We start from the raw sequence: 13730 nt of genomic DNA, 5'->3' as shown, positions 1-13730 counted from the left end.
ACGTATAACGCCATTTGTTATTTTTGAGAACTTTTGTGGTCATAGCGGCGTCCGAGATGAATGGAAAACGGAGAAATATTGAAGGGAAAACGTGTACGGTTTGAAATGCGTAAATATTGAGTTTCCGTGATAACAACAATAGGAATGTTCAACAGGTAAAAAATTCGCGAAGCTCTACCGAGATTATACATTATTCGCAACTGATTCTTTGTGTTTCGGGACAGGTTGACACGTTGGCATACATATGCAGGAGGGTGCTCGATACGAGTGACCGACAGTGGCCATGTCGGTCGGATGGGTCATCGGGTGAGCGATTGTGTTGTGTTTGTGTGTTTATGGTGATTAGACGAGGAGTTGCGCGTTGACGGTGGTGCCGTCGGTGTTCATAAATTCGGCACGGTGTGCTCGCGGGTAGCCGGAGACGAGTTCAGTTCGCTTTTCTGTTGGCGGCCGCGTGCCGTTTTTTATTGTTGTCGCTGTCGCTAAATAACAAATTTTACGTACACGTCAATTTTTTTTCGAGATACTTTTTGTTTATTGCTCTCTGGGCATTCGATTTATTATCGTTACGCAGTTGTGAAAAAGAAAATGTTTTTTTAAAGCGTATCAAGCTCCACGATAAGTTGTTCGACTTGACTGTTTCTTTTTGTTTGTCACGCACTCCCACTCACAGGATCTGCCGCATCCTCTCACTTAAGAGCCGTCAGTTATCAGGTGAGTGTTCGTTTTTGATTTTGTCTCTTGAAGTAATCTCAAATATTCGTTTTTAACAAGAACGCAGAGTATAAAAAAATTTATATATTATTGATTAAATAGTAAAAAAAGAAAAAAAAGCTTACTAAAAAGTTGAAATAAGAGAAAAAAGTATAGACATTGTTATGACCTCAGTGTAACAATAAACCGGTGTGAACTTAACAGTTTATAACGCGGTCATTTTTGAAAAAATGTCACCACCAGTTTAATTTCCGCTAAATGTCAACATTTTATATCATTTGATAAATCTGCCAAAAGATTTGCATAGATATACTCGTATTTATTTCTTTATCATTTCTCTCGGCTCATATATTTAAAATATAGTTCATTTTATTTTGCAATAAAGAGAAAATAATGTTTTAAAAATAATAGGCAAATTTCTCGGATTTTCAAGCTTTGTTTTTATTGTGCTGTTATTGAGAAAAAAACATAATAAATTTTGTTTATCATAATTTTATAGACATTATTTTTTAAGAACTCATGTGTAAAAAATTTACATAGAAAAATATTTATGTTCTGTAATTTGAAAGTTTAATTGATTTTTTTTCAATATTTAAGTAGGTACAGTGTGGCCATGTGATTAATGCTGTTTGCTTTAGAATATCATCAATTCACACCGATCTGTAGACATTATATATTTTTTATATTTTGTTTACTTAAGCTAATTAATTTTCTATCGATGCTTGAACAGAATCCAACCAAAATCACTTTTATATGTATATAACTTAACAAAATTAATTAATTATTGTTTTACAAATAACTTATCATTTTAGAGTTATTTTTTTAAATTAAAAATATGATTTTAAAATAGTTTTAAACAAATTTTCAAATGATTTCCCATATTTTAATGTTTACAGAAGAAGGGTAAAATTCAAAATAATTGTTAAGTGCTTGAAGTGTACAAAGGCTCAGTTGTAGTTTTTTAAACTTATATAATTTGGTAGGGCTCAGTTTAAGATCTGACAAAGCCTAAAGCTAAACCATTAAAATTTTATCCTTTAAAAATTGACATGCAAATTTATTGCAAACATTGTATCATTTCTTAAAAATGTTTGTAATTAATATGTAATTATAGTATACCAAATATTTCCATAATGCGCTTTTTTCATTATTATGGTATATTTAANTTTGTAATATTTCCATAATGCGCTTTTTTCATTATTATGGTATATTTAATTAGCATCAGCGAACTAAACATTTATAGTTGTAGATAAAATTATTTAAGTAGAAAGCATTTTTGTGTATTTATTTAAAATATATAACGGCGTGAAAAAAACCACTTTAAAGATACAATGATTTATAATGACAATCTCTAAAATATTAATAAAAATTATTTCAACTACTATGAGCATATAAAATTTATCGGGAAAAGAAATTTACCAAATGTTTGATTAATTATGTTAAATATTATCATTTTGATATTAATTATGTTGTTTGAATGCACTAAAATAGTTTTCTTGATAACAATTCAATATGTTAAAACTAAACGATTAATATAATCCGTACAGTTATAGCACAACTGTACTTATTTTAGCCTGATTTATTTGATAAAAAAGAGATAAATATTGAAATTTCATTGTCCATGAAAAATGTCTAACTTAAATTAATTTATTGTTCACTGCAAAATCTTTAATTAAAATTTACTTGTAATCATATGGAATTTAAAACTTTTAGGTAAAGCTTACTCTAAATTACTCATAATGTCTTACTCATAACTTAATATGATCATAACGTTCAATTTTTATAGCTAAAAATATGCGAGAGTAAGTCTAAAACGCATTTATTGAAATAGGTGAACTTGAAAAAAACACATCAGAAACTTTATATACGTAAACGTTGATTTGTAAAGAAAGAGGTACACGAAAAAACTTAAAACCTAAAAAATATTTGTCATTGTTCGATTCAGACATATATTTGCGCAAAGTTTATTTAATGCTTATTTTTTTCAATTTTTATTATATATTATGATGTTATTTTTAATTAGTAATAAAAAACTCGTAGCATAAAAGTAATTTTTTTCGTAAAATTTTCTGTGTTTAATGATCTGCTGTATAACTGCATATACAGCAGTTTTGTTGTTATCATTAAGTGTACGGTAACTATGAATTTCAAATGTAGCTTCAACAACTTTTAATTGCTATTATTTTAGAAACGAAGTCAAAATTCTTTAATTGTATACATAAACTATGTAATATCTTCCAAAGAAACTAATTTTGAATAGTTTAGTTTAAATAAGAGTTCTAAAATTAAATTTAAATACATAAAAAATATATAATAAGTAAAAATAATAATAATATCATTAGTGAAATATTAAGTAGCACTACTCGAAAATTTAATAGTATAACAATAAAATGTAAACAAAATTTTCAAGTCTTTATTTTAAAAATTGTTTAAATTAAATCGAAATGAATATTTTTTAATAATTATTCTTTTAATAATTTTCAATTATATTAAAACGGTTTCCGTAGATTTTTTACATTTTTTATTATTATGATGCTTGTTATAAAAACGTAATTTGTTATTAAAGTAACTACTGGTCTTATAAAACAGTTAGAACTCTGAAAGTGATAAAATATTAATAATAAATATATGAAATATTAATATTGCATGGAATACAAGTTGGTTTTAAAAATTACTGGCTTTATTTTTTATACCAAACATTTATTGCTAAATTAAGTATTTCTTTCAATTTTTACTGAATTCTTATTGAGTTTCAAAGATAAATATTTTCATCGAATCGTTTCCTCTAGTTTTCTTGAATGATATACAGCTAAACAATTTGGTATATTCCCAGAAGTGCTCTATTCATTGTCCCTAGGTGAAACGTAATAAGATCGAGCACTTCTAGTTGCTTCATGAGTCTAGTGTGATCATTTAATTTAATACTTTTTATAACACTTCATTTTCTGGTTGAATATTTTTAAAAATGTCCGGTAAAAAAAAAATTAATACAATTTTTATAGAATTGAATTTGTTTGGAGTCGATATATTTGATAATATTAGAAAAGTGTTAAAAAAATAGTTATACACTTAAAAACTGATGAATCATTAGTAGATATTTTAGGCAATGGGATGTATTTTTAACGTCTTTATAANAATTTGTTTGGAGTCGATATATTTGATAATATTAGAAAAGTGTTAAAAAAAATAGTTATACACTTAAAAACTGATGAATCATTAGTAGATATTTTAGGCAATGGGATGTATTTTTAACGTCTTTATAAGCATTATTCCAACTCTGTATTGAGAAGAAAATATTGCTTTATCCATTTCTATTGATATTAATAGCATCTCTATTTTAATTTGATAATACGATATGGTTATTTTAAAGAAACTATGTAATTTCAGATAGAAAATTGCACTGAATGAGAAGACTCGAAAGTATAATTTTAATTTGACCTTCAATAAATGGCAAATGAAAATGTTTTTTTGGATAAGCCTTTATAGTTGAGATCAAATAAAATTTGTATAAATTATGTTTTTCAGGAATGTTCAGAGATATTAAATTACTTAAATGTTTTTCTGATTTGTTTAACCTTAGACAGACGTAATATTTCAATAGATTAAGATGTAATTTTTGAATTATTAAATGAATTAGTAACACAATTAGAATTCTATGTAATTTAATACTCCTTTTATAAGTTATACGTTGTATCAGAACTTTATAAATAAAGATTTAATATTACTATTAATTATGGATTATTTCGTATGACATATGTTAATGATGACACTGTATTAATCAAGTTTTAGAAAAGATTTATTTTTAGCCAATAAAATTTCGTGCTTAAACGTAAATGATAATTTAAACTTAAATTATAATTAGATAATCTCATATTCCATGCGTATTAGAAAGAGTACTGTAAAAAATGATTCATGTGTGACTAAATCTAAATCTGAAACCAAATATTTTTTGTCTAGGGTAGATTATAAAAAGTATGTGTTTCTATTAAAATACTATCTAGAAAAACTTTTAAACTAGGGATGTTGAGACTAAAGTGTCTTCCACTATCTTTTGATTAGGATCTAAGTGTGTTTTATAATTATATTTACAGCTAAAAATTTATATTACCATGAGGATAATCAAGATATAAATTAAAAAAAAATTATATTCTATATATTTTATTATAATTGATGCGTCTTCTTTGATAAACTTTTGAGTTTTATAGTAATCAAAGCCTAATTTCCAATGCGTCTTATTGTAATATTTATTCATTAGTGCGAGTTAAACCTCTAGTCATAAACGCCTGTAATTCCATTCACACATCTATTTATTTATTAATCAAATTATAGCTTGATGGGTTGTCAGTATTAACGAGAATAGTGACGTACAACACTTGACACTAGGAAAAATAATCAATGTTAGCAACAAGAAAGGTTAGATTGTTAAGGAAGCCAGTTATTATAAAATGACAAACAAATCTATCAGTTAAAAATAATTTTATTTTCAAAAATTGAGAATTAATTTATTATTTGAATAAAACATTTTTAAAATTTAAATAAAAAAATATTATAAGTATTAAGTACTTAAACATTTTTATTTTCGCTTCGAATCAAAGCCCGAACATTTTTTAAAGGTTGTTGGTCTCCATATTCTTAAATATAAATATCTTGTAATTAGTCGACTAATACATATATTAAGTAATTTATTTAAATAATTTACCGAGTAAAATAATTTTTAAAAATAATAAAAATAGTTTTAAAAAAAACGTGTGGAGTTTATATAACATACAAAACAATGATAATACAAAATTGACAATTAGCATTTTTAGTTCAAAATAAATTCCCATGTAGTTTGTATAACATATTTTTTTTTTGATTTTATGTATTTACTTAAAGTACCATAAAATTCTCTTGGTTTTACGCCCAATAATAGTTGCCAGACTCACATTAAATTTTTACTGTTCTGATACATATTTGTGGTTAGACTTTTGTATATTATTGAAGTTATAATAACGTATTACATTATAATATAAATTTTAGTGTGTTTTTTTTCTCAAAATTTTGCTTATTTTAATAGATAAAATATGTTTTAGTTGTTTATTTGACACACAAAGTAATATTTCTTCACAACGTACAATTAATCTCTGAGGCATCTTGATTGCATTGGATTTATGTACCAAATCGCACCAATAAAGAGCAATAACGTTACTATATTTTAAATCGAATAAAATATTAAAAAATGACATCAGTAGTGATTCTCTAGAAATCCATCTAGACTTAAGTTCTATTTTTACTTGATTATTTATGTGATATATACTTGATACTTTCCATTCTCGTTTATTATCATCATGATGATGGCTTAAAATATCTTTACCATCTCAGGAAAATTCGGGTTAACTCCCATTTTATATCATTCTTATGACATTTTTTATTTTATATCCCTCAATGTTCATATGACTATTATTACTAAATTCTTACTTCCAACATTTTTATTTTATGAACAGTTTGTTGTATTTCCATGAAATCACTCTATTGTTCATTTTTAATTAATATTTTGTGTAACACTTGTAATAAATATAAAATTGTATTATCCAGTATATTTTATAATGGTGTGGTGTTAAAGGTGATTGTACGAAGAGCACGTTTGTTTTATACAATACCTAATTAATCATTATGATTACTTGGCATTTTTCATTTTAGTTTACTAACAATAATTAACCATGACTAACTGGTAAATTTGAACAAGCTACTTTTATGTATTTAAATCATTTTAATCCATTGTTGTTTTGTAGTTAGAATGTATTTTGTAAAATTTTTGATCAGTGATGTAACGCGCTAATGGAATTATCTTACAATAACTCTATTATATTATTTACTGCAGTTTTTGTAGCACAATATTTATATAAAAAATCTATAAAATATCAATAATATCGATGTATTTATACTTTGTGTTTTTAACACTTTATTTTATTATTTTTTATCAGTTACAGTTGACTAACATTAATATCATGCAATGAATTTTACTATACTCACAAAGTTCAAAGAGCATTTTTTAACTGATCCTAAAATATTTATGATCTTGTTTTCTTCAATTAAACTAAAAATCAATTTCTGAAAGTTTTGTTTTTCATAACATCTCTCAATTTGTTTTTCCATTTCACGAACAAAATATTTATTATATACTTTTAGTATTAAACATTTTCAGTATATGATGGATTTATCTAAGTAACATGAATTACCTTATGTGATTTTAGGACTATAATCATAAGGTAAGAATTGGCTACCAAATAAAGTTGTTACGTTTTAAACGCGTAGTGTTTTAAACGTATTTAAAACATCAAAAATTTCATAATTTATTTAGGTCTTATGGGACGTTTTATAAAAGATTTTTTTTTTAACATGTTTTATTAACAACCCTCTAAACGAAATGTTTTGATTCGTAATATTTAAAACTAAAAGAAAGCAAAATATTTTCCATTAAAAATATATTTTTTGATTGTCTTGGATTAATTTTAAATATTCTATATGTACGTGTAATTAAATATGTATAAAGTGATACAAAGAGTTGCGGCAAGTGAAAATATGTGAATATTTAATTTCAAGTTTTTTTTAATTGTACATTAATTCATAGACTAGAGACACAAATTTTCTATTATTATTAATTATGTAGTAGGTATTATAGTATCATATGAATTTTCAAAATTTCAAAATTTCTTAAAGTTTTTCTTATAAAGAACGTAAAATTTTCGAGGAAGTGTTCAATCAAGTAGATAAATTTGAATTCTCATAATGAGTTATGGGATATGTGCATTATTCTTAAAATGTTAAATACACTTCTGTTGGTGCTCAGTCCACACTCACTATAAGTATACACTTGAACCCGTTGCTACACTTATCTATTTTAAGTATTTAAATACTGAAATTCTTAAAATACTCATTTATAGATATAATCTGTAAAAAATAATAAACATATGGCTATTTTAAAATTTAAAACTAATTTATGAAATAAAAACATACCTAAGCGGTAGATAATCATGTTTTGGTTATATAAAATAAAAAAAATATATTAAAGATTCAGCTTAATTTTAAGAAAAATCGAAATTTAGCCTAGAATATTGTTAAGGTAATTTAAGTAAGTAAAATAACTAGTTTCTTTTAGAATGATATAAACATTTTTTCTATTTAGTACTAAATTAACGGTATGTTAGTTTCAACATAATGCAACTAGACTTAAGTGACTTAATCAGATTATAAAAAAATATACGCGTATGTTAATTATACTGTAGAAATGATTCTTGCGATTTAGATAGTAAAGAAGTTAAAAATCAATAAAATAGTTTTCCATGCATCATTATTTCAATTTTAAGAAAATACGTCAGTATATTTATTATTTCGTTTTTCAAAATAAAAACTTTTTGACTATAGACAATCATTAATATTGTTTTAAAAAGCTATCTTATTAGTGCAGTTACTTATATAAATATGTTTGAAATCTATGTATCATTCGATATACATAGTGGTAATCCGCTTTGGTAATAACTATTCGTTTCTAGAGTGTAGAATCTAAATGACGGATTTATAAAAATATGTTTTATTATTCGTATCTTTGTACTTCAACTGGTATTGTTTTTGGAAATTTATTATTTATACTTTGTAACACGCATAAAAGTTTTTTTTTGTATCATTGATATTCAAAAATATTGTGCCTCCGACCTTAGCTGTATTATTTATGATCAATTTTGTTTTTCTTAAGGGATTGAATTTCATTGTGTATTTTACGTTTTCACTTTCTTATTTTCTATAAGCTATCTCATACGAATATGTATTTTATCTATCAATTTAGTGGTCGTTAATCATAAATAATAATAAAAATTCACATATACAGTGCTTCAAAATTAAACAGATGATATTTTTATCAGTAATGATATAATAAGACTTTCTGTACGTTTATTTATTATATATATATATGTTATAAAAGCTAGATCACCTATTGTATTAAATCATGAAAACCTGCAAAAACTGAGATACGTATTGCTGTAGTTGGTATATATTTGATATATAAATACTTCAATTTAAACATTTTTTTATTTTTATTTATAGTTATATTTATCACATGTTTGGAGTGATAAAAATATTTTGTAAATCAATGCTGAATTACAGGACTATCAAATATATTTACTTTCAAAGTAGACGGAATAAAATTCTTGGCTTATAACCAAAAGCTAATATGTCACAAAAATAAATTTTTGAGATTTCTTTAAATAGAATGTTTTCTTTATGTATAAAACAAATTGTAAAATTTAATGACGGGAAAGTTTGTTTTTTGCACATCAAGAATGTAATTTTACAAAATACGCTCTTGAAATTAAAAGTTTTTTTTTGCTCTTCTGAAAAACTGATAAAAGTGTTTGAAATTTGGATTTAGAAAATGATTACAGAACTTAAAAATAAATTAAAGGAAGTTAGGGGCTGTTTTATTTTTTCATAATTTCTAATTTTAGTGTAAAAATTTAAATAGCTGATTAATTAAATATTATTTAATTAATTAATACTAAATAAAAACTAAATATGAGCTAGAGCTCTAGCAAATGGTAATCTAATACAAAATTGTTATTAATATTCTTATTTTATATTGATAAGTAATCAAATAATACAAAATTTAAGGTTTTCGAGTTTATTTCAGTTATTCAAATTTTAAAACTAGCACAACAAAAAATCAAGTAATTATTTAATTTCAAAATGGCTTGAAGTGTTGAATTCTAAAAAGACTGTTTTTATTCTTATAAATAAAATAGTCAATTAATTTTTTTTAGAAATAGAAGTGCTTTCGCCTTTAGTTTTCAAGATATTTACTAAAACGCGTTTTTTTTTCACATTTAACAGATCACTAAAGTTGCACACTTGATAACACAACTAAATGTTTAAAATCCTACTAAAAATTTCTACATAATAGAATACTCGTGACGCATAAAATTACTCACTTTGTTGCACTAGTAGTAACTACTGCTTATTCGTTTTTTAACAAATGCAATCTGTTTTCACGCTGTACACAATATGAACGTAGCTTAAAGCTCTCAAAAACATATTGAAATGCAAATACAAATACAATTGTAGTATTTGAATATTTGTTGACTTTCGTTCTAAATTTAAAAGTTTAGTCAACCGCTACGTTTTTAAACTTTTATATTAGGTATATGAATCGGAACACTGGGAATAGAAAAGATTTATCTCAATAGTAACCTTGTGAAACTTTACTTCCATCAAATTTTTCTACAAATAATTTATCATTGAACAGTTTGGCGATTTAAATTATTATAACTAATAGTAAAGGAGTCACGAATTAGTTTTGTTTGCAGGTGTTTTTGAAACGTTTTATTTGAACAATCATTAAAATTCGCCACAATACGTGTCTGCCATTATGTGCTATTGTTGTTAGGTCGTATGAAAATCTGTGCCAAAGTTCACTAAAATTGGATTCGTGATGCTATTGACACTGTGTTACTGTTGGAGCTAACAGACACATGTTCAATATTATCATCTAAGTGACTACCGAATCATTTACAAAGCGTTATAAAACCTAAAATTTAACGTCATCATGAATCAGGCGCAAAAGTTTTTGTGAGCTTCTGTTAATATTAGCTCGTAGAAAGTTTTCACTAACTTATCACCTCATACATCTGCGTCATATGTGATACAAAAAAAAATATATTTATTTTTTTTTACACTCTATATTAACGAGAAATAAGTGGGTAATAAGGCCTAGATTGTATTAGGCTTTGTATATATTTTAGGTTGGTCTAACACAAGCCACGCTTAGTACAGCTTATTACCCCCACCTACCGTATGTAAATTTCTTGTGGAGTTTGAATATTACCATAAAAATGAATCAACCCGTTTCTATTTTTTTTTCGAGTTATTTCAAAATAGTGGAAACATTAAAGATTTTAGAGGAGAATTGAAATCTGTTAAAAGTTCTTATACACTTGCTATCTGTTTTTGCTTTCCTGAAAAATTCCTAAAAGTGACATCAGATACTCGAAAATAACCACAGCACTATTTTACAAAAAAAACAATGATATTATTGTAAATTTTATATAGGTGACTTACTAATTTGACTATATAAACTAATGTTAAAATTAGTAAATTAAGTTGGAACGCTCTGTATAACTATATTTAATTACTTTTCGCCAGTCAATAAAATTAAAATTTTTAAACGTCTAAATTAGTTCTTAATTTTAATGAAAGCAAAAGTTTTAATCTTTACCCATAAACATTAATGTATTAAATAAAAACATAATATAATTCAATTAAGATAATTATGTTAATTATAATTATAATATAAATAAAGAACAATGAGACTAAATCAAAATTTGCAATGAAATAAACATAGTTAGTTTTGAAAACATCAATTGAAACTTTCTTCTGTGAGTAATTTGACTTATTCACAACAGTTTAACTGCGATAAATAATATAAAGTTGCTTTCGATGAGGGTAAAGACAAGCACTTAAGAAATCTTTCTTGAAATTTGTTTTGAAATTCTTTTTGTGGTTTGTTGTAATATGAAGTATTCACGCATAACAAGTATTGTGTATTTTGTACAGGTTAATATTTTATAAATGGTTAGAAACTAAACACAACCGAAAATAATAGTTTTTCTTCGAATTCCAATTCATTGGCCTTTAAATCAATAGAGAATAATATGTTAGTATTGTTCGCAGTATTTTTAGTTAATTTTAACAAGTAAAATATTTTTCAAGGGTTTAGAAAATGTCAAACGAACAAAAGAAATATATTATATAATATAATATATTTATATTTATATTAATTAAAATAATTAATTTTATCAAATTACACATATTTTAAACCTAAAAATAATAAACTCTAGTGGTGTATAAACTCTAATTTGGGATCAAATCGATCCCGAACCAAAATTTTAGTTTTAAAATCAAACTTTCAAATTTTTAGTCGAATCTCAAATCGAATAAATTGAATCTTAAATCAATTTTAATTCAACAAATTCTGCATAATATTTGATAATTCTAGTTCGATTTTTGAACCTACCAAGGGAAAAGTTGAGTTCGATGTTTAAAATTAAATATTTGATTTTAAACTAAAATAGGGCTGTTCGGTTTGAACATTAATAATAGATTAGCAAAAAAAAACCTTTCTGGATGTAAGAATTTATTTTAATTAATTGTTTACCGAAATACCCTATTTTTTTAAGATATCTTAATATTTTGTAATTACATAATAATTTGAAATATTAATAGTATGATTTTTTAAAATGGGCGGTAAGAGTTTTATAAATTATAGCCATAATAAATCACATTGACAAATTTTTAATAACCATATATATAATTTTTAAGAATACATAATGTATTCACATGACATGATGTTAACGTTAATGATAACGCTGTATATGCACAATAAAGATATATATTTATATTTTAAAGAGTATAATTTTTTAATCAAAAATACAATATATACGATACCTATGATTTTTTTATTGTATATTATTGGGTTATAAAATTGAAGTACATATGTTAAAACTATAATAATTTTAAGTTCAATATTTGTAGCTGTTCCTCGACTAAAATGCCAAATTGATATACTGGCTCGTTACTTGTATATATTTTATTATTTTACATTGGTGCAATTAAATTATTTTTTCGATAAATTATTTTTTTTTTTTAAAGAAAGATAGCATTTTTCTGATTTGCCTTTAATATAAAAATAATAATAAATTCATTAAAACAATTCTGTAGAGTGCTAAATGACGTAATTATTTAGTTTAAAAATACTTTTGATTAATATACACTCATTTTATTTTTAGAAAACTTAATTTCGTTAGGAAAAAAACTTCTCAAAAATACTTTCTTTGTAATAGTCATTCTCACGCAAAATATTTTCATGGAGGTGATAAAAAGTTACAAAACAAAAAATTGATTATTCTGAATATGTTAAAAGTAAAGTTTGACAAAAGTTTGGAAAAGTGTAGTTTAATGAAAAAAGAATCTTCAGTAAAACGTTTTTCGTTTGTAATACTAAATGGTTTTTAGCGAAAATTAACTAAGATCTATAATGTATTCCTGGTTATCAATTTTTTAATAAATTGGATAAGTCTAATTGAAATTTTTTTTGGCAAGGAGCTGAAAATTTTTTATTTTTGTAGTTTTCTTTTTGAGAAAAGTTTTATTATTAGTTTAATAGCAATTGCTGACGATTATTATTTAGCTACAAATTTACTTTGATCTCATAATAATTGGTGTTTGTATAGCTGTTAATCTTGTTATACACATAATAAAAATTTACCAAGATAACAATATTAATCATTTGTATAATATATGTAATTTTTTAACAATACAATATAATCAATTAATAAAATATATACTACCCTTGTATACTTTGACATTAATTTCAATGGATTTAATTGTTTAATAGGTTTATTTAGAAGACAATTAAAACATGTTTTTGTGATATAGATTTTAACAAAAGAGTATTTTCGGTGAATCGTAAAATATTATAATTAATTTTTGGGGTTGAATATATCAGTGCTGAACGATAGGGCGATAAATTTTTGAAAGGGATAGCGAATTTTACACTCAGCCAAGTGTGAATTTTATCTTCATATCTATCAAAAAACTAAATTTACAACTATTGCGTATGATGTAAATATTTTAAAGGAAATTTTCTGTTATCTTTTTACTATGAGTCACAACTCAAAGTAGATTTTAAGGGCATTTTGGTGTATTACGAATATACAGTTGTGTAGACATTTTCAAAGAAAATGCAGTTATTTTTAATCGTGATTTCTTTTGTAATTTGGTCTTTTTAACATTTGTCCTAGGAGACGCAACGTTTAAGTATTAAGTAAGAAAAGTAAATGAGCAGCAACAAAATTGTTGTAAGAGGTAAATATACTAAATAATATTTTTGTATCCTTAAATCTTAAAAGTTTTTCGGTGCGTTTAATGTCTCGTAGGAATTGTTTAGCGACGTGTGTATAATACATACTGTCCCAAATATCTGTATGATA

At 24.6% G+C, this 13730-nt stretch overlaps 1 protein-coding gene across 3 annotated transcripts in view; it reads left to right on the top strand.

The window, feature by feature from the left end:
- The first annotated feature begins 356 nt into the window (after positions 1-356).
- The window catches only part of LOC126894953 (5-hydroxytryptamine receptor 1-like), a 136799-nt gene continuing 123425 nt past the window's right edge, over positions 357-13730 (top strand). For all 3 annotated transcript variants that reach the window (XM_050666329.1, XM_050666330.1, XM_050666331.1), the window contains exon 1: positions 357-714. The gene's annotated coding sequence lies outside the window, so the exon portion shown is untranslated. The remainder of the gene's footprint in view (positions 715-13730) is intronic.

Source organism: Daktulosphaira vitifoliae, unplaced genomic scaffold, assembly GCF_025091365.1.
Source record: "Daktulosphaira vitifoliae isolate Bord-2020 unplaced genomic scaffold, ASM2509136v1 Scaffold_1, whole genome shotgun sequence".
Taxonomy (NCBI): Eukaryota; Metazoa; Arthropoda; class Insecta; order Hemiptera; family Phylloxeridae; genus Daktulosphaira; species Daktulosphaira vitifoliae.
Note: the sequence above shows the minus strand (reverse complement) of the source record. Positions and strands in the feature narration are given on the sequence as shown.